This window comes from Triticum dicoccoides, chromosome 6A (assembly GCF_002162155.2).
Source record: "Triticum dicoccoides isolate Atlit2015 ecotype Zavitan chromosome 6A, WEW_v2.0, whole genome shotgun sequence".
NCBI lineage: Eukaryota > Viridiplantae > Streptophyta > Magnoliopsida > Poales > Poaceae > Triticum > Triticum dicoccoides.
The window spans coordinates 175,046,427-175,067,113 of NC_041390.1; positions in this window are offsets into that span (position 1 = coordinate 175,046,427).

The window sequence follows — 20,687 nt, forward strand, 5'->3', positions numbered from 1 at the left end:
GAAGGCTTCAGTTGATGTGGATGGAGCTGAAGGAGTTGGTGCTGGAGCTGGTTGCGCTGGAGCTGGTGCAGATGAAGTGACTCTAGTGTCTGGAACAGGCACCGCAGCGGACCTCTGAGCTCTAGGCACTCTGGCAAATGCATCAGTAGTTGTCTTGCCCTTCCTCTCCTACATATCATCTTGAAGTTCCTCCACAACAGACTGAATCTCAGTTAACTTCACATCCAAGTCATAGAATTTTTGCTCCATGATTCTTTCCAAGCTCTCCTGGTTTTGAGTTAGGGTGGCCAGTCCCTTCTCAATCCTCAGAGTGGATGCAATCAGGTAGCCAAGCTGATCTTGCTTGCTTTTCAATAAGTACTTAGATGCCTCCTCTTGAGTTGGCATCTTGGTGGCCTTCTCTTTCTTTGCTTTCTCCTTCTTCTCTTGAGCTTGTGCTGATGATGGTTCATTCTCATTCATCACAACTTGATTGTCCACAAAGTCAGGATAGATAGGCAAGTGTTCCTTATCCAACAAGTATGTGCCTGTGCCCATCTTTGAGTTTATCAACTCCTGGATCTGCGGGGCATATCCACAACTTCTTTTCTGGTCAGCTGTAGTCCTCTTGATAGTCTCAACTATAAGGCTCATGACCTTGAACTTTTGTGGCACGTCAAATATATGTAGCAAGTTAATTGCATGGCGTCTGATCATTCTGTGATCACCAGACTTGGGCAAGAGAGTGTGCCTAAGGATCCAATTGATTGTAGGCAGCCGTGACAGCAAGTGTTTTACTGACCCAAACTGGTGAGCCTCAAGATCATCTTCAGGAATCTCCTTGTACATGTTTGCCATAGAGTTGTGATCCATCTTCTTCTTGGCATAGACATCCAAGTCATCATCTTCTTCCTTAGGAGCATTGATCAGATTTGCCCATTCCTCAATAGTTGAGTGGTACCTTGTACCTTCAGACATCCATACTATCCTGCCATCTGGATAGAAGTGTGCTGTGGAGTAGAATTGCATTATGAGCTCCTCATTCCACTTTGTGAGCTTCTGCCCAACAAAGTCTGCAACTCCACAAGCACTGAAGCTGTCAAACACACCAGGATAGTGTTCCTCATTTTCCTTGATATACTTCCAGTCGACCCACCTCATTTCACACAGTATAGGCTTCTTGTCCAACAACACTGTCTCATAGAAGTCCTGCTGTTCCTTTGTGTGGAACCTGTAATTAACAACAGTCCTTCTCCTGGTAGCATATGGATCTGTCTCTCTCCATAGCCTCAACCCTGAGTCTCTCCTGATCTTCATGTTCTCAGCCACAGGATGAGCATCATTGTGGTCTGGAATATTGGGTTTGAGCTTTCTCAGGACTTGTCCTTCATCATCTTCATCAGCAGCAACTTTAGGCACTGGGGCCTTGTTCTTCTCAGCAGCTAGTATACTCCTGGTATTCCTCTTAGGTGCACTCTTGGGCTTGGAGGCTGCTTTGGGTGCTTCTTTGGGCTTTGATGAAGCATCCCCTATCCTGATAGCATCACCCATAAGCTTCTGGGCCTTAGGTGCTGGTGCGGCAACCTCTTCTTCCTCTTCCTCTTCAGAATCTCTCATGATTGAGGATCTCCCAAGCACTCTAGCAGTGGTCTTTTTGATCCTCTCCTTCCTCTCCTTCCCTTCTGCAGCAGCCTCTTTGGGTTCAGATCCCAAAGGGACTTGAGTAGATGCTCTGGCCTTAGACATTGGAATTCTCTTTGCAGGAACCTTTTGCTTCATGCCTGTCTTGGTGGCAGCAGCAGTGCTATATTCCTTCTTAACCACTTTCTTCTTGGAAGTGGCCTCATCCTCAATTGCCACATAGTCTTCATCCTCAGACTCTGAAGTTTTCTTCTTCCTTGTTCTGGTGGCAGCTTTGGGCAAGTTGCTGGGAGTGCTCCTGCTACCATCATCTGAACTGCTAGAGGGACTAGTGCCCTCACTCAGGTGAACCTGCTCCTCTGACCTGTTCTGGCTGTCACTCTAATCAGACATATTGCAAACACTGATAGCAGACCCTGTGAATAGATATAGATGAGATAGAGTGGATGAGCATCACAAAATGCAGATGTTTTTGCAAAAGAATGAGTCAAAAACTTAGTTTTAGTTTTCCACAGAAAGCATTTCGGATCAACCGATTTGTAAACTCGGTGATACCGAAGCAGCTGTTGGAACCTAAACTAGTGAGCTCGGTCAGACCAAGTCACGGTTCGGTGGCACCGAGACTGCTAGGGTTTTACAAAGTCCTGAACTCGGTCACACCGATTTGCAATTCTCGGTCAGACCAAAAATTACATGTGCAATGGCCTGAGCCGAATCGGTGGTACCGAGTTCCACAACTCGGTGGGTCCGAGATGGTTTCGGCGGAAACCTAACCCTAAATTTTCAATTCAACTCTAATCTACGGAGTGTTTTGACTGGATAAGATCGTTTCAATCGTGGTAAGAATCATAATGAACACAATGTGCTAGGAATCGGACGGGGTGTAACGCCCCAAGACCGATGTGCCAGGTGTCCTCTAGTTATTCGCTGTTGTTGCCTTGTCATTGCTTGTGTGTCATGCATTGCATATCATGTCATCAGGTGCATTTCATTTGCATACATGTTCGCCTCATGCATCCGAGCATTTTTCCCGTTGTCCGTTTTGCATTCCGGTGCTCCTATCTCCTCCGGTGGTCATTTCTACCTTTCTTTCATGTGTGGGGATTAAACATTTCCGGATTGGACCGAGACTTGCCAAGCGGCCCTGGTTTACTACCGGTAGACCGTCTGTCAAGTTTTGTGCCATTTGGACTTCGTTTGATACTCCAACGGTTAACCGAGGGACCGAGAAGGCCTCGTGTGTGTTGCAGCCCAACACCCTTCCATTTTGGCCCAAAACCCACCTAAACCCTCTCCATCATCTCGGTCATTCGATCACGATCGCGTGGCCGAAAACTGCACCTCATTTGGACTCTCCTAGCTCCCTCTTCCTATAAATATGTGGCTCTCCTCGATTTTTCGCGCAGTCCAAACCCTAGTCTTCTTCATCCTCGCGCCGCCGGACACGTCTGCGCCGAGCCGGACAATGTCCGCCGCCGCCACGTCGCCCCGGCGAATCAGGGCGCGCCATGTCGCCATGCCGCCCCTCTCCTCCAACCAGGCCATGCCACGTGTCCGCCACCGTTCCACCGCCGCCGTGGCCCGTGGAGCCCATCCAGGGCCCGCGCGGGCCCAGATCCGTGCCACCGCCTGGGGAGCCACCCCGCCGCCCGGCTCCCTCCGCCTCGCGTGCCGCTTCCTCCGCGCCGCCGCCCGGAGATGCTCGCCGCCCGAGCCGGCCGGAGCAGTTCGCCGCGCCGCCGCAACCCTTCGCCACCGTGCCTCGCCTCGCCGCCACCGGTCCTCTCCGCCACCAACCGCCGGCTGCGCGTCTGCCGGAGATCCGCTCCGCGCCACCCTGCGCGCCGCGCCCCGGCCTCTCGCGGCATCCGCCTCTCGCCGGCGTCGAGCTAGCCGGAGCCCCGCTCCGGTCGGATCCGAGGAGGGTGGATGAGATCCACCCATCCCTCCAACCAAACGGCGTCCTCCGTCCCGGATCCGCATCGTCCCGCACCACATCATATCACTTATATTGATTGCATGTGATGTTTATCTTTTATGCATCTTATCTTGCTTTGATTGACGGTAGCATTATAAGATGATCTCTCACTAAATTATCAGGAAGTGTTCTCCCTGAGTATGCACCGTTGCGAAAGTTCTTCGTGCTGAGACACCACGTGATGATCGGGTGTGATAGGTTCTACGTTCAAATACAATGAGTGCAAAACAGTTGCACACGCGGAATACTCAGGTTATACTTGACGAGCCAAGCATATACAGATATGGCCTCGGAACATGGAGACCGAAAGGTCGAGCGTGAATCATATAGTAGATATGATCAACACAATGATGTTCACCAATGAAACTACTCCATCTCACGTGATGATCGGACATGGTTTAGTTGATTTGGATCATGTAATCACTTAGAGGATTAGAGGGATGTCTATCTAAGTGGGAGTTCTTTAAGTAATTTGATTAATTGAACTTAAATTTATCATGAACTTAGTACCTGATAGTATCTTGCTTATGTATGTTTGATTGTAGATAGATGGCTCGTGCTGTTGTTCCGTTAAATTTTAATGCGCTCCTTGAGAAAGCAAAGTTGAAAGATGAAGGTAGCAATTACACGGACTGGGTCCGTAACTTGAGGATTATCCTCATTGCTGCACAGAAGAATTACGTCCTGGAAGCACCGCTGGGTGCCAGGCCTGCTGCAGGAGCAACGCCGGATGTTATGAACGTCTGGCAGAGCAAAGCTGATGACTACTCGATAGTTCAGTGTGCCATGCTTTACGGCTTAGAATCGGGACTTCAACGACGTTTTGAACGTCATGGAGCATATGAGATGTTCCAGGAATTGAAGTTAATATTTCAAGCAAATGCCCGGATTGAGAGATATGAAGTCTCCAATAAATTCTATAGCTGCAAGATGGAGGAGAACAGTTCTGTTAGTGAGCATATACTCAAAATGTCTGGGTATAATAATCACTTGATTCAATTGGGAGTTAATCTTCCAGATGATTGCGTCATTGACAGAATTCTCCAATCACTGCCACCAAGCTACAAGAGCTTCGTGATGAACTATAATATGCAAGGGATGAATAAGACTATTCCCAAGCTCTTCGCGACGCTGAAAGCTGCGGAGGTAGAAATCAAGAAGGAGCATCAAGTGTTGATGGTCAACAAGACCACTAGTTTCAAGAAAAAAGGGCAAAGGAAAGAAGAAGGGGAACTTCAAAAAGAACGGCAAGCAAGTTGCTACTCAAGAGAAGAAACCCAAACCTGGACCTAAGCCTGAAACTGAGTGCTTCTATTGCAAGCAGACTGGTCACTGGAAGCGGAACTGCCCCAAGTATTTGGCGGATAAGAAGGATGGCAAGGTGAACAAAGGTATATATGATATACATGTTATTGATGTGTACCTTACTAATGCTCGCAGTAGCACCTGGGTATTTGATACTGGTTCTGTTGCTAATATTTGCAACTCGAAACAGGGACTACAGATCAAGCGAAGATTGGTTAAGGACGAGGTGACGATGCGCGTGGGAAACGGTTCCAAAGTCGATGTGATCGCAGTCGGCACGCTACCTCTACATCTACCTTCGGGATTAATATTAGACCTAAATAATTGTTATTTGGTGCCAGCGTTAAGCATGAACATTATATCTGGATCCTGTTTGATGCGAGACGGTTATTCATTTAAATCAGAGAATAATGGTTGTTCTATTTATATGAGTAATATCTTTTATGGTCATGCACCCTTGAAGAGTGGTCTATTCTTGTTGAATCTCGATAGTAGTAACACACATATTCATAATGTTGAAACCAAAAGATGCAGAGTTGATAATGATAGTGCAACATATTTGTGGCACTGCCGTTTAGGTCATATCGGTGTAAAGCACATGAAGAAACTCCATACTGATGGACTTTTGGAACCACTTGATTATGAATCACTTGGTACTTGTGAACCGTGCCTCATGGGCAAGATGACCAAAACGCCATTCTCCGGTATTATGGAGAGAGCAACAGATTTGTTGGAAATCATACATACAGATGTATGTGGTTCGATGAATATTGAGGCTCGTGGCGGATATCGTTATTTTCTCACCTTCACAGATGACTTAAGCAGATATGGGTATATCTACTTAATGAAACATAAGTCTGAAACGTTTGAAAAGTTCAAAGAATTTCAGAGTGAAGTTGCAAATCATCGTAACAAGAAAATAAAGTTTCTACGATCTGATCGTGGAGGAGAATATTTGAGTTACGAGTTTGGTGTACATTTGAAAAATTGTGGAATAGTTTCGCAACTCATGCCACCCGGAACACCACGGCGTAATGGTGTGTCCGAACGTCATAATCGTACTTTACTAGATATGGTGCGATCTATGATGTCTCTTACTGATTTACCGCTATCGTTTTGGGGATACGCTCTAGAGACGGCCGCATTCACGTTAAATAGGGCACCATCAAAATCCGTTGAGACGACGCCTTATGAACTGTGGTTTGGCAAGAAACCAAAGTTGTCGTTTCTGAAAGTTTGGGGCTGCGATGCTTATGTGAAAAAGCTTCAACCTGATAAGCTTGAACCCAAATCGGAGAAATGTGTCTTCATAGGATATCCAAAGGAAACTATTGGATACACCTTCTATCACAGATCCAAAGGCAAGACTTTTGTTGCTAAATTCGGAAACTTTCTGGAGAAGGAGTTTCTCTCGAAAGAAGTGAGTGGGAGGAAAGTAGAACTTGACGAGGTAACTATACCTACTCCCTTATTGGAAAGTAGTACATCACAGAAAACTGTTTCTATGACACCTACACCAGTTAGTGAGGAAGCTAATGATGATGATCATGAAACTTCAGAACAAGATACTACTGAACCTCGTAGATCAACCAGAGTAAGATCTGCACCAGAGTGGTACGGTAATCCCGTTCTGGAAGTCATGCTACTAGATCATGATGAACCTACGAACTATGAAGAAGCGACGGTGAGCCCAGATTCCGCAAAATGGCTTGAAGCCATGAAATCTGAGATGGGATCCATGTATGAGAACAAAGTATGGACTTTGGTTGACTTGCCCGATGATCGGCAAGCAATTGAGAATAAATGGATCTTCAAGAAGAAGACTGACGCTGACGGTAATATTACTGTCTACAAAGCTCGACTTGTCGCAAAAGGTTTTCGGCAAGTTCAAGGGATTGACTACGATGAGACCTTCTCACCCGTAGAGATGCTTAAGTCTGTCCGAATCATGTTAGCAATTGCCGCATTTTATGATTATGAAATTTGGCAGATGGACGTCAAAACTGCATTCCTGAATGGATTTCTGGAAGAAGAGTTGTATATGATGCAACCAGAATGTTTTGTCGATCCAAAGGGAGCTAACAAAGTGTGCAAGCTCCAGCGATCCATTTATGGACTGGTGCAAGCCTCTCGGAGTTGGAATAAACGTTTTGATAGTGTGATCAAAGCATTTGGTTTTATACAGACTTTTGGAGAAGCCTGTATTTACAAGAAAGTGAGTGGGAGCTCTGTAGCATTTTTGATATTATATGTGGATGACATATTACTAATTGGAAATGATATAGAATTTCTGGATAGCACAAAGGGATACTTGAATAAAAGTTTTTCTATGAAAGACCTCGGTGAAGCTGCTTACATATTAGGCATTAAGATCTATAGAGATAGATCAAGACGCTTAATTGGACTTCCACAAACCACATATCTTGACAAAGTTTTGAAGAAGTTCAAAATGGATCAAGCAAAGAAAGGGTTCTTGCCTGTGTTACAAGGTGTGAAGTTGAGTAAGACTCAATGCCCGACCACTGCAGAAGATAGAGAGAATATGAAAGATGTTCCCTATGCATCAGCCATAGGATCTATCATGTATGCAATGCTGTGTACCAGACCTGATGTGTGCCTTGCTATAAGTCTAGCAGGGAGGTACCAAAGTAATCCAGGAGTGGATCACTGGACAGCGGTCAAGAACATCCTGAAATACCTGAAAAGGACTAAGGATATGTTTCTCATATATGGAGGTGACAAAGAGCTCATCGTAAAAGGTTACGTTGATGAAAGCTTTGACACTGATCCGGACGATTCTAAATCGCAAACCGGATACGTGTTTACATTAAACGGTGGAGCTGTCAGTTGGTGCAGTTCTAAACAGAGCGTTGTAGCGGGATCTACATGTGAAGCGGAGTACATAGCTGCTTCGGAAGCAGCAAATGAAGGAGTCTGGATGAAGGAGTTCATATCCGATCTAGGTGTCATACCTAGTGCATCGGGTCCAATGAAAATCTTTTGTGACAATACTGGTGCAATTGCTTTGGCAAAGGAATCCAGATTTCACAAGAGAACCAAACACATCAAGAGACGCTTCAATTCCATCCGGGATCTAGTCTAGGTGGGAGACATAGAGATTTGCAAGATACATACGGATCTGAATGTTGCAGACCCATTGACTAAGCCTCTTCCACGAGCAAAACATGATCAGCACCAAGGCTCCATGGGTGTTAGAATCATTACTGTGTAATCTAGATTATTGACTCTAGTGCAAGTGGGAGACTGAAGGAAATATGCCCTAGAGGCAATAATAAAGTTATTATTTATTTCCTTATAATCATGACAAATGTTTATTATTCATGCTAGAATTGTATTAACCGGAAACATAATACATGTGTGAATACATAGACAAAGAAAGTGTCACTAGTATGCCTCTACTTGACTAGCTCGTTAATCAAAGATGGTTATGTTTCCTAACCATGAACAATGAGTTGTTATTTGATTAACGGGATCACATAATTGAGAGAATGATCTGATTGACATGACCCATTCCATTAGCTTAGCACCCGATCGTTTAGTATGTTGCTATTGCTTTCTTCATGACTTATACATGTTCCTATAACTATGAGATTATGCAACTCCCGTTTACCGAAGGAACACTTTGGGTACTACCAAACGTCACAAAGTAACTGGGTGATTATAAAGGAGTACTACAGGTGTCTCCAAAGGTACATGTTGGGTTGGCGTATTTCGAGATTAGGTTTTGTCACTCCGATTGTCAGAGAGGTATCTCTGGGCCCTCTCAGTAATGCACATCACTTAAGCCTTGCAAGCATTACAACTAAATGAGTTAGTTGCGGGATGATGTATTACAGAACGAGTAAAGAGACTTGCCGGTAACGAGATTGAACTAGGTATTGGAATACCGACGATCAAATCTCGGGAAAGTAACATACCGATGACAAAGGGAACAACGTATATTGTTATGCGGTCTGACCGATAAAGATCTTCGTAGAATATGTAGGAGTCAATATGGGCATCCAGGTCCTGCTATTGGTTATTGACCGGAGACATGTCTCGGTCATGTCTACATTGTTCTCGAACCCGTAGGGTCCGCACGCTTAAGGTTACGATGACAGTTATATTATGAGTTTATGCATTTTGATGTACCGAAGGTTGTTCGGAGTCCCGGATGTGATCACGGACATGACGAGGAGTCTCGAAATGGTCGAGACATAAAGATTGATATATTGGAAGCCTATGTTTGGATATCGGAAGTGTTCCGGGTGAAATCGGGATTTTACCGGAGTACCGGGAGGTTACCGGAACCCCCCGGGAGCTATATGGGCCTTAATGGGCCATAGTGGAAGAAGAGGAGAGGCAGCGAGGGCTTGGGCCGCGCGCCCCTCCCCCCTAGTCCGAATAGGACAAGGAGAGAGGGGGCCGGCGCCCTCCTCCTTCTCTCTCTCTCTCTTCCACCTCATGAATCCTATTCCAACTAGGATTGGGGGAGAAGTCCTACTCCCGGAGGGAGTAGGACTCCTCCTGGCGCGCCATATGTGGCCGGCCGGCCTCCCCCTCTTGGTCCTTTATATACGGAGGCAGGGGCACCCCAGAGAGACACAAGTTGATCCACGTGATCTATTCCTTAGCCGTGTGCGGCGCCCCCAGCCACCATAGTCCTCGATAATATTGTAGCGGTGCTTAGGCGAAGCCCTGCAGCAGTAGTACGTCAAGATCGTCACCACGCCGTCGTGCTGACGGAACTCTTCCCTGACACTTTGCTGGATCGGAGTCCGGGGATCGTCATCAAGCTGAACGTGTGCTAGAACTCGGAGGTGCCGTAGTTTCGGTGCTTGATCGGTCGGATTGTGAAGACGTACGACTACATCAACAAAACGCTTCCGTTGTCGATCTACTAGGTATGTAGATCATACTCCCCCTCTCGTTGCTATGCATCACATGATCTTGCGTGTGCGTAGGAATTTTTTTGAAATTACTACGTTCCCCAACAGCCTCTACTTGACTAGTTCGTTAATCAAAGATGGTTAAGTTTCCTGACGATAGACATGTGTTGTCATTTGATGAACGGGATCACATAATTAGAAAATAATGTGATGGACAAGACCCATCCATTAGCTTAGCATAATGATTGCTTAGTTTTATTGCTATTGCTTTCTTCATGACTTATACATGTTCCTATGACTATGAGATTATGCAACTCCCGAATACCAGAGGAACACCTTGTGTGCTATCAAATGTCACAACATAACCGGGTGATTATAAAGATGCTCTACAGGTGCCTCCGAAGGTGTTTGTTGAGTTGGCATAGATTAAGATTAGGATTTGTCACTCTGAGTATCGGAGAGGTATCTCTGGGCCCTCTCGGTAATGCATATCACTATAAGCCTTGCAAGCAATGTGACTAATGAGTTAGTTGCGGGATGATGCATTACGGAACGAGTAAAGAGACTTGTCGGTAACGAGATTGATCTAGGTATGAGGATACCAACGATCGAATCTCGGGCAAGTAACATACCGATGACAAAGGGAATTACGTATGTTGTTATGCGGTTTGACCGATAAAGATCTTCGTAGAATATGTAGGAACCAATATGAGCATGCAGGTTTCGCTATTGGTTATTGACCGGAGATGAGTCTCGATCATGTCTACATAGTTCTTGAACCCGTAGGGTCCGCACGCTTAACGTTCGATGACGATTTGTATTATGAGTTATGTGTTTTGGTGACCAAAGTTTGTTCGGAGTCCCGGGTGAGATCACGGACATGACGAGGAGTCTCAAAATGGTTGAGAGGCAAAGATTCATATATTGGAAGGTTATATACGGACACCAGAATTGTTCCGATAAGGTTCGGAGATTTTTCGGAGTACCGGGAGGCTATCGGAACCCCCCAGGAAAGTTAATGAGCCTAATGGGCCATAGTGTAGGAGAGGAGGCAGGCCACGGAAGGAGGCGCGCGCCCTCCCTTGCCCAATCCGAATTGGACAAGGGGAGGCCCCCCCTCTTTCCTTCTCCCTCTCCCTCCTTTCCCCTTTCCCCCTCTCGGTTGGAAGGAAAGGGGGGCCGAATCCTACTAGGAACGGAGTCCTAGTAGGACTCCCCCCTCATGGCGCGCCACCCCTAGCCATCCACCTCCTCCCCCCTCCTTTATATATGGGGGCGGGGGGCGCTCCAAAGGGACACCAATATTTCTCTTAGCCGTGTGCGATGCGCCCCTCCACAGTTTACTCCTCCAGTCATAGCGTCGTAGTGCTTAGGCGAAGCCCTGCGCAGATCACATCACCATCACCGTCACCATGCTGTCGTGCTGTCGGAACTCTCCCTCGACCCTCTACTAGATCAAGAGCTCGAGGGACGTCATTGAGCTGAACATGTGCTGAACACGGAGGTGTCGTATTTTCGGTACTTGGATCGGTTGGATCGTGAAGACGTTCGACTACATCAACCGCGTTAACCTAACACTTTCACTTTTAGTCTATGAGGGTACGTGGACACACTCTCCCCCTCTCGTTGCTATGCATGTCCTAGATAGATCTTGCGTGATCGTAGGATTTTTTTTTTGAAATTGCATGCTACGTTCCCCAACAGTGGCATCCGAGCCAGGTCTATCTGTAGATGATATGCACGAGTAGAACACAAAGAGTTGTGGGCGATAATAGTCATACTGCTTACCACCAACGTCTTACTTTGATTTTGCGGTATTGTTGGATGAAGCGGCCCGGACCGACATTACATGATCGCATTCATGAGACTGGTTCTACCGATGTGCTTTGCACACAGGTGGCTGGCAGGTGTCTGTTTCTCCAACTTTAGTTGAATCGAGTTTGACTACGGCCGGTCCTTGTTGAAGGTTAAAATAACACACTTGACAAAAAATCGTTGTGGTTTTGATGCGTAGGTAAGAACGGTTCTTCCTAGAGCCCGTAGCGGCCACGTAAAACTTGCAACAACAAAGTAGAGGACGTCTAACTTGTTTTTGCAGGGCATGTTGTGATAATATGGTCAAGACGTGATGCGATATAAATTGTTGTATGAGATGATCATGTTTTGTAACAGTTGTCGGCAACTGGCAAGAGCCATATGGTTGTCGCTTTATTGTACGAAATGCAATAGCCATGTAATTGCTTTACTTTATCACTAAGAGGTAGCGATAGTCATAGAAAAAATAGTTGGCGAGACGACAACGATGCTACAATGGAGATAAAGGTGTCAAGCCGGTGATGATGGAGATGACGACGGTGCTTTGGAGATGGATATCAAAGGCACAAGATGATGATGGCCATATCATGTCACATATTTTTGATTGCATGTGATGTTTATCCTTTATGCATCTTATTTTGCTTAGTATGGCGGTAGCATTATAAGATGACCCCTCACTAAATTTCAAGGTATAAGTGTTCTCCCTGAGTATGCACCGTTGCTATAGTTCGTCGTGCCGATACACCACGTGGTGATCGGCTGTGATAAGCTCTACATTCACATACAATGGGTGCAAGCCAGTTTTGCACATGCAGAATACTCGGGTTAAACTTGACAAGCCTAGCATATGTAGATATGGCCTCGAAACACGGAGACCGAAATGTCGAACGTGAATCATATAGTAGATATGATCAAGATAGTGATGTTCACCATTGAAAACTACTCCATCTCACGTGATGATCGGACATGGTTTAGTTGATATGGATCATGTGATCATTTAGATGACTAGACGGATGTCTATGTAAGTGGGAGTTCTTTAGTAATATGATTAATTGAACTTTAATTTATCATGAACTTAGTATCAAGCTACTCGGCAAGACGGCATACGAGCTCCTCACCGGTAACAAACCCCAAGTTGGATACTTTCGAGTATTCGGCTCAAAGTGCTACATTCTTGATAAGCATAGTCGTTCTAAATTTTCTCCTAAGTCTCATGAAGGTTTCCTACTTGGTTATGGCTCAAACTCGCACACATACTGTGTCTACAACAATTTCACCCGAAAGGTTGAAGAAATGGTAGATGTGAAGTTTGATGAATCTAACGGCTCGCAAGTAGAGCAATTGCCAATTGATGTAGGATACAAAGATCCCTCGGAAGCAATCCAAGACTTGTCTATTGGCAAGATTCGTCCAATGGAGATAAAGGAGAGTACCTCGTCCATCCAAGTGGAAGCTTCTACCTCACGACAAGGTGAACCAAGAGTTGATACAGAAGCATCCATGAGTGGGACACACCAAGATGAAGAAAACGAGGAAGTGCACCAAGACGAACGTCAACAACCTCCTTCTCCACCACGACAAGAGAACGACAACGCTAACAATGAAGAAGGCCAAGAAGAAGAACAAGATGAAGAAGATGCTCAACCAAGACCCAAGAAAAAGCTTTCACGAGTTCGAGCGAGAATTGCTAAAGATCATCCTGTGGAGCAAATCTACAATGATACCCAAACCGGGAGAATCACTCGCTCTAAAACTCGTTTGGCTAACTTTTGTGAACATTACTCATTCATCTCTAACATTGAACCTATGAAGGTTGAAGAAGCATTGGAGGATCCGGACTGGATAAACCCTATGCATGAAGAGCTACACAACTTTGAGAGAAATCAAGTGTGGACATTGGTCGAGAAGCCCGACAACAACCACAACATCATCGGTACCAAATGGGTGTCCCGCAACAAGCAAGATGAAGATGGACAAGTGGTTCGCAACAAAGCACGTCTCGTCGCCCAAGGCTACACACAAGTCGAAGGTATGGACTATGGTGAGACATATGCTCCCGTTCCTAGACTTGAGTCCATTTGCATCTTACTTGCTTATGCTAATCACCATGATATCACTTTATACCAAATGGACATTAAAAGTGCTTTTCTAAATGGTGAAATTGAGGAGGAAGCAACCTCTCAGCTTTGTCAATCCTAAGAAACCTAATCATGTCTACAAACTTCACAAAGCCCTTTATGGTCTTAAACAAGCTCCTAGAGCATGGTATAAATGCTTGACCAAGTTCCTTATTGAAAAAGGCTTTGAAATTGGAAAAATAGATTCTACTCTTTTTACTAAAAGGGTTAATGGAGAACTATTTGTATGCCAAATTTATGTCGATGATATTATATTTGGATCAACTAACCCTCATTTTAGTGAAAAGTTTGGGAAGCTAATGTCGGAGAAGTTTGAGATGTCTATGATTAGTGAACTAAAATTCTTTCTTGGTTTGAAAATCAAGCAAACTAAGGAAGGCACCTTTGTCTCTCCAACGAAGTACACCAAGGGCTTATTCAAGAAGTTCAATATGCAAGAATGCAAAGGTATGACTACACCCATGCCTACTAGTGGACATCTTGATTTGACCAAAGATGGTGAACCAGTTGATCAAAAAGTTTACCGCTCTATGATTGGTTCATTGTTATATCTATGTGCTTCACGTCCCGATATTATGCTAAGTGTGTGCATGTGTGCACGATATCAAGCTGCTCCTAAGGAATGTCATCTTAAGGCCGTGAAGAGGATAGTGAGATACTTAATACATACACCAAATTTTGGCATTTGGTATCCAAAGGGGGCTTCCTTTGATCTTGTTGGCTACTCCGACTCGGACTATGCCGGTGACAAGGTTGATAGAAAGTCCACCTCGGGTACTTGTAAATTCCTTGGTAGATCTCTTGTGTCTTGGTCTTCCAAGAAACAAAACTCGGTATCCTTATCCACTGCCGAAGCGGAATACATTGCCGCTGGTTCATGTTGTGCTCAATTACTTTGGATGACCCAAACTCTTAAAGATTATGGGACATATGTGAAACATCTTCCATTACTTTGTGACAATGAAAGTTCTATCAAGATTTCTCACAATCCCGTGAAACACTCTCGAACTAGGCATATTGAAGTTCATCATCATTTCATTCGAGATCACGTTGCTAAGGGTGACATAAACCTTAAGCATGTTTGCACCGATAAGCAATTAGCGGATATATTCACTAAACCACTTGATGAGAAAGTGTTTTGCAGGTTAAGAGGTGAATTGAACATCATTGATGCTTCAAACCTGGAGTAGGAACTCCATTGGATACATGCAAGACTTGAGCTTACGACTAATCACTTGATATTTCTCCTATGATGATTATCTTACGTCTTGAAAATTTGCATCTTGCATGTTATCTAACCCTTGTAGGTACTTGGATGAATCTAATTCTATGAGATTGCAACTCACTCACATCTTGAGCAATCTCTACATCACCAAGTCTCTACACAATGGAGGTTGATGACAAGGAAGCACGAAACCTTTCAAACATATCCTTTGACAAATTCTATGTTGAGCTTCATGATTGTAATGTTGGATACACAAGTGCTCTTCCTTGCGAAAACTAACCCATGTAGGTAGATGAACTCAAAATCCAAAGGGTGCTCCCGACTCTTGATGGGCTACATCAAGTCATCAACCTTGAGCAACCCACACAAGTTCAACTACATGATCAAGATCAACACCGCCACCCAAGGTATGTTATTCCATCTTAGAGTAGCTTTACTCCAAGTCATGAGTCAAAGCAACTCGACAAGATGTGAATACATCAAGATACTTAAACGAAAAATGGTAACCCCATTTTGAGCTTAAACGATGAGTACGACCTATGATCAAGTGATCTCACTTGACTCCTAAGTCAATATACTCTAACATAGGTGACTTTGTCACCGCCCAACTCTAGATGAAGTTCTCTTGTGTTCTTTTCTGTGTTCTTGCATTTGTCTCATGCATATTTGTTTCCCCTTTCAAAAAAAACTTCATCTAGATCTTTTAGCTTCTTTTCTTTGCTTTTTGTTCTGCATTTTCTGCATCCAATTCATTGCAAATCTTTGTGAGATCTTATTTGTCCAGTGAGCTGAGGTGACAAGTGTTTTTCTCTGTGATGAACTCGGTTCCACCGGTTTCATGTCTCCAGTCTAGCCAAATATTTTCGGAGCAACCGAAGCATACAACTCGGTGACACCGATTTCACTACAGGAAAAACATTTTGCCATTTATTCCTGCTTTATTCTTGATCCAGATCCACTCAATGAATGTTGTCCTCTGCAAGCATCACATTTACCTTAATGCTTTGTACTGTGATTCAAGGACCGAACCCACTCACAACAAATTCCAGAAGACCCTTCTTGGAAATTGATGTCAAAGGGGGAGAGAGAGATCACATCAAAGCTTAATCATATCTCTAGGGGGAGGGAATACTCCAGGAAAGAGTAATCTTCAAGGATCCCAGATGCTTGATGTTCAAGAGGAGAGATGCCACATGTCTTCTTGGGGGAAAGACATGTTCATATGTGCTTATGTGCATTAGCTCTGTTCATTTGTTTCTTTGAGCTCTGTTTTTCTGTTCCCTATCTTCTCCCAGTATCCCATGCTAGATTCAGGGGGAGCAAGACATCCAAGGGAAAGAAATTTATTAAATTCATTTCATATCTTTCTCTTTGGGGACATGTCAATATCTATCATGGTACTCTGTACTCACTCTACATGTCATCCCAGTCTTGGTACTCTTGTGGTTTCTTGTCACATCCCTGGTCCTGTTATGCACTAGGCTAGACCTCATGTGAGTATCATGTTTTAATTCAAATGAAATTTGAATTGAGGAATTTTTAAAGCCTCAGAAACCTTCTAAAAATGATCAACATTAAAATCTCCTCAAAGAAGTCCAAGAAAATGTTCCTCTTAGTCTTTGAAAATATTGCAAAGAGGTAAAACTCAAAACAATATTTTTGGTATCTCAGAGTTAATTATTTTGGGCCTTTGAATTAAATAAATAGCTATTTGCATTGGATATATATTTGATATATAAATAATATATGTCCAATAATTACTGGAACATTTTATGTGGTTTGGTATATTTTAGTCCTAGCCACATAACTATTTCCAGGATTTTATAAAATGGTTTAGTGTCTAAAACTAAATCAAAACAAACTACAAAAAATAGAAAACAGAATTAAATAGAAATGAAAGAGAGAGAGAGAGACGGACTTATCTGGCGCTCACCCGGTAGCCAGCCGGCCCAGCTCCTGTGCGGCCCAGCCCATCTCCACTTCCCCCCCCTGTCGCCTTCCTCCTCGCGCTAGTAGGCACAGGCGCGTGGCCGACGCACGCCGGCGCACGCCCCGGCCACCTCCTGCTTGCCGCTCCACCTCGACACCCCGGACGCCTCCATGCGTGCCACGCCACCCCCTGGAACTCCCTCACTCTCCCGAACTCTCCCCCCCTCCTCTGCTTCCTCTCTCCCTCACTCGCCCGAACGGAGCCGCCGCCACCGACGAGCTCCCTCGCGGCCACCGCCACCCCCTAGCCTCGCAGATGCGCTCAAAGGCTCCGCCTCGACCCCCTCTTCCTCCCCACCGATCCACGGCCCTCCGGAAGCCCTGGATGCTGCCAGCTTCGCCGTTCCCCTCCTCGGCCACCGTGGATCGCCGCCGTCAAATCCGCCCCTGTCCGGCCTCCCTCAAGCTCGCCGTCCACCTCTACAGGGTCTACGTGAGCTCTCCGTCCGTTTCCCCCTCTCTGTTTCATCGTTCGCGCGCCGTAGCTAGGTTATCCAGCGCGGCCGAGAGCTTCTCGCCGCCGGCCATGGCGTGGCCGTGGCCACAGCCACCGCAGCTCGCTCCCGAGCCCACCGTCGTGCTCACCGCAACCCCAGGAGGCCGCAGCGCCCTTCCGTTTCCCCTCTTGTGCACCGTAGCGCCGTTCCCGCCAATGCCCGAGGTCCGGCAGCCGCCGAGCTCGACGCCGGCGAGGATTACGGCCGCCCTAGCTTCTCCCGTTTGCCCTGTTAGATGCGCGCGAGCCTGGGCATTCCGTATATGCCCTCCGCCGGCCATTTGGTCGCCGGAGCAAGAAACCCGAAGGCCTCCGCCGCCTCGGCCTCGCCGGCGACTCAACGCCGGCGGGATTGAGTCGTTTGACCAGGGGTTTGACCTCCCCTGGGTCTATGACAGGTGGGCCCCCGCCATCAGGTGATTAGTTTAAGCTAATCACCACCTAAGCTAACCCCCTGACACTGACATGTGGGCCCTAGTGCCCCTAATCTTTAATTAAACTAAACTACCCCCCCCCTGTCTAACCTGTGTCACTGACGTGTGGCCCCCACACGTCAGGTTTGACTCTGGGTGACCCAGTTGACCTGCTGACCTCAGCCTTACGCCATGCTGACGCAATATTCCTTTTCTGGAATTTAGTTCATTTTATAAATATTCAGGAAATTCCAGAAATTTGTAAAAACTTCTAAAAATCATAGAAATTCAACCGTAACTCCAAATTAGATAATTTATATATGAAAAATTATCAAAAAAATTCAAGGAATCCATCTGTACCATTTTCATGCATGTTAGAACAACTTATAGCTGTTGTTTAGCACAAATCAATTAAATGGCATTTGAATAATCACATATGGAGTTTGAATTTGAATCTTGTATTCAAACCAACTTCATTTAATCTGTTGCTAGTTGCATTAGCCCAAAACACATTCATTTTGCCATGTCATGATCATGCATCATATTGTGCATTGCATTGATTGTGTTCCCTTCTGTGTTGCCGGTATTTGTCCCCTCTCGATAGACGTGATACCGATGATGTGATCGTTGACACTGATGAAGACTCAATGTTATCTTCATAAGTGCCAGGCAAGCAAAACCCCCTTGTTCATTCCGATACAATCCTACTCTCTCGCTCCTGCTCTCTTTTACTGCATTAGGACAACACCGATTCATCTGTTACTTGCTGCGGTAGCTGAACCCCTTTATCCTTTGCATGACCTGTCATTGCCACAGTAAATAGATGAAACCCACTAGCATGAGTAGGAGTTGTTTGAGCCCTGATGTACCTACTCATTCATGCTTGTTTGTCATGCCTGCTACTGCTTAGAGTTGAGTCAGGTCTGATTCATCGAGGATGAATCAGAGGTGTGTGAACATGTCCTACTATGTGTGAGCTAAGTGTGTGAACACGATTTGGTAAAAGGTGTCGGTGAGAGGCCATGTAGGAGTACATGGTGGGTTGTCTCATTGAAGCCGTCCTTAGGAACTGAGTTTTGTGTTTGTGATCCATGATTCAGCTACTACCATGCATTGGGCCCTGAAATATGACCCCGCTCGACTTCTTATTCACCCTAGTCCTCTGTCCAGGAGTTGCAAGTAGTTTCTGGTGTTTGTAGCTTACTGGAGGCCGTGGACAGCGCTGACCGTAGGGGTGGGCTGTGATGCGGTAGGTACGTGGCACGGTGTACCGGATGCCCGTTTGGTATCTCGGGAACCCTGTTCACATCGTTTGGGGCTGTGAGCGAAACTCCGGCCGGATCTCCTCATGGATGGAACCCGAATAGGCGATAAACCTGGACTAGAGACTTGAGTGTTTAGGTAGGTCGTGGTCTACACCCACGTCGGCTTTCGCTTGAAGTCTGCCGAGCACATGTCGTGTGCAGACGCTAAGTGGTGGAAGCATGTATGAAGAAGTACACCCCTGCAGGGTTAACATCATCTATTCGAATAGCCGTGTCCGCGGAAAAGGACTTCTGGATTGCTTATATCAGTTCATAGACAAGTGAAAGTGGATACTTTAAAATGCGCAAGATAAGCGTGAGTGCTATGGATGGCGTTCTCGTAGGGAGACGGGAGCGGATTCATAGTGGTGTATTGATATGGTGAATATGTGGACTCGTGTGCGCCACCTCAAAAGAGTCGCTTGTAGTCGTAGTTTAGGATAGCCACCGAGTCAAAGCTGGCTTGCTGCAGTTAAACCCCACCATCCCCTTGTTGAAAATGATGCATATGTAGTTAGTTCTGATGTAAGTCTTGCTGGGTACATTTGTACTCACGTTTGCCTATTTTATGTTTTTGCAGAGAGACTTCAGTCTCACTAGTAGTTCCACATGGACTTCGACGTTTAGCTTGTTACCTCAGCTACGATCTTGTGCCCTCGGCAGGATCTGATAGATAGTCAGGCTTCTCAGCCTTTTTCATTTATAGATGTCTGTACCCAGACATGATAGCTTCCGCTTGTGCTTTGATTTGTATGCTCTGAATGTTGGGTCATGAGACCCCTGTTTGTAATATCTCGCTCCTCGGAGCCTATTGAATAAATTACTTGAGTCGTAGAGTCATGTTGTGATGCCATGTTGTATTTGCACATATCGAGCATATTGTGTGTATGCTATTGAAATGCTTGGTATGTGTGGGATCTGACCATCTAGTTGTTTATCTTTAGTAGCCTCTCTTACCGGGAAATGTCTCCTAGTGTTTCCACCGAGCCATGGTAGCTTGCTACTGCTCCGGAACACTTAGGCTGGTCGGCATGTGTCCTTCTTCGTTCCTGTGTCTGTCCCTTCGGGGAAATGTCACGCGATGAATACCGGAGTCCTGTTAGCCCGCTACAGCCCGGTTCACCGGAGTCCTGCTAGCCCAGTGCTACAGCCTGGATTCACTCGCTGATGACCGACACGTTCGATGCTGGGTCATGGATGCCTGTCCCTGTAAGTCTGTGCCGCTTTGGGTTTACGACTAGCCATGTCAGCCCAGGCTCCTTATCATATGGATGCTAGCGACACTGTCATATACGTGTGCCAAAAGGCGCAAACGGTCCCGGGCAAAGGTAAGGCGACACCCGTGGGAATACCGTGCGTGAGGCCGCAAAGTGATATGAGGTGTTACATGCTAGATCGATGTGGCATTGAGTCGGGGTCCTGACAGCGTTGGTATCAGAGCTTGACTGCCTGTAGGATTACCAAGCCAAACTGATCGAAGTTGAGTCTAGAAATTCTTTAGTTATATAAGGGAAT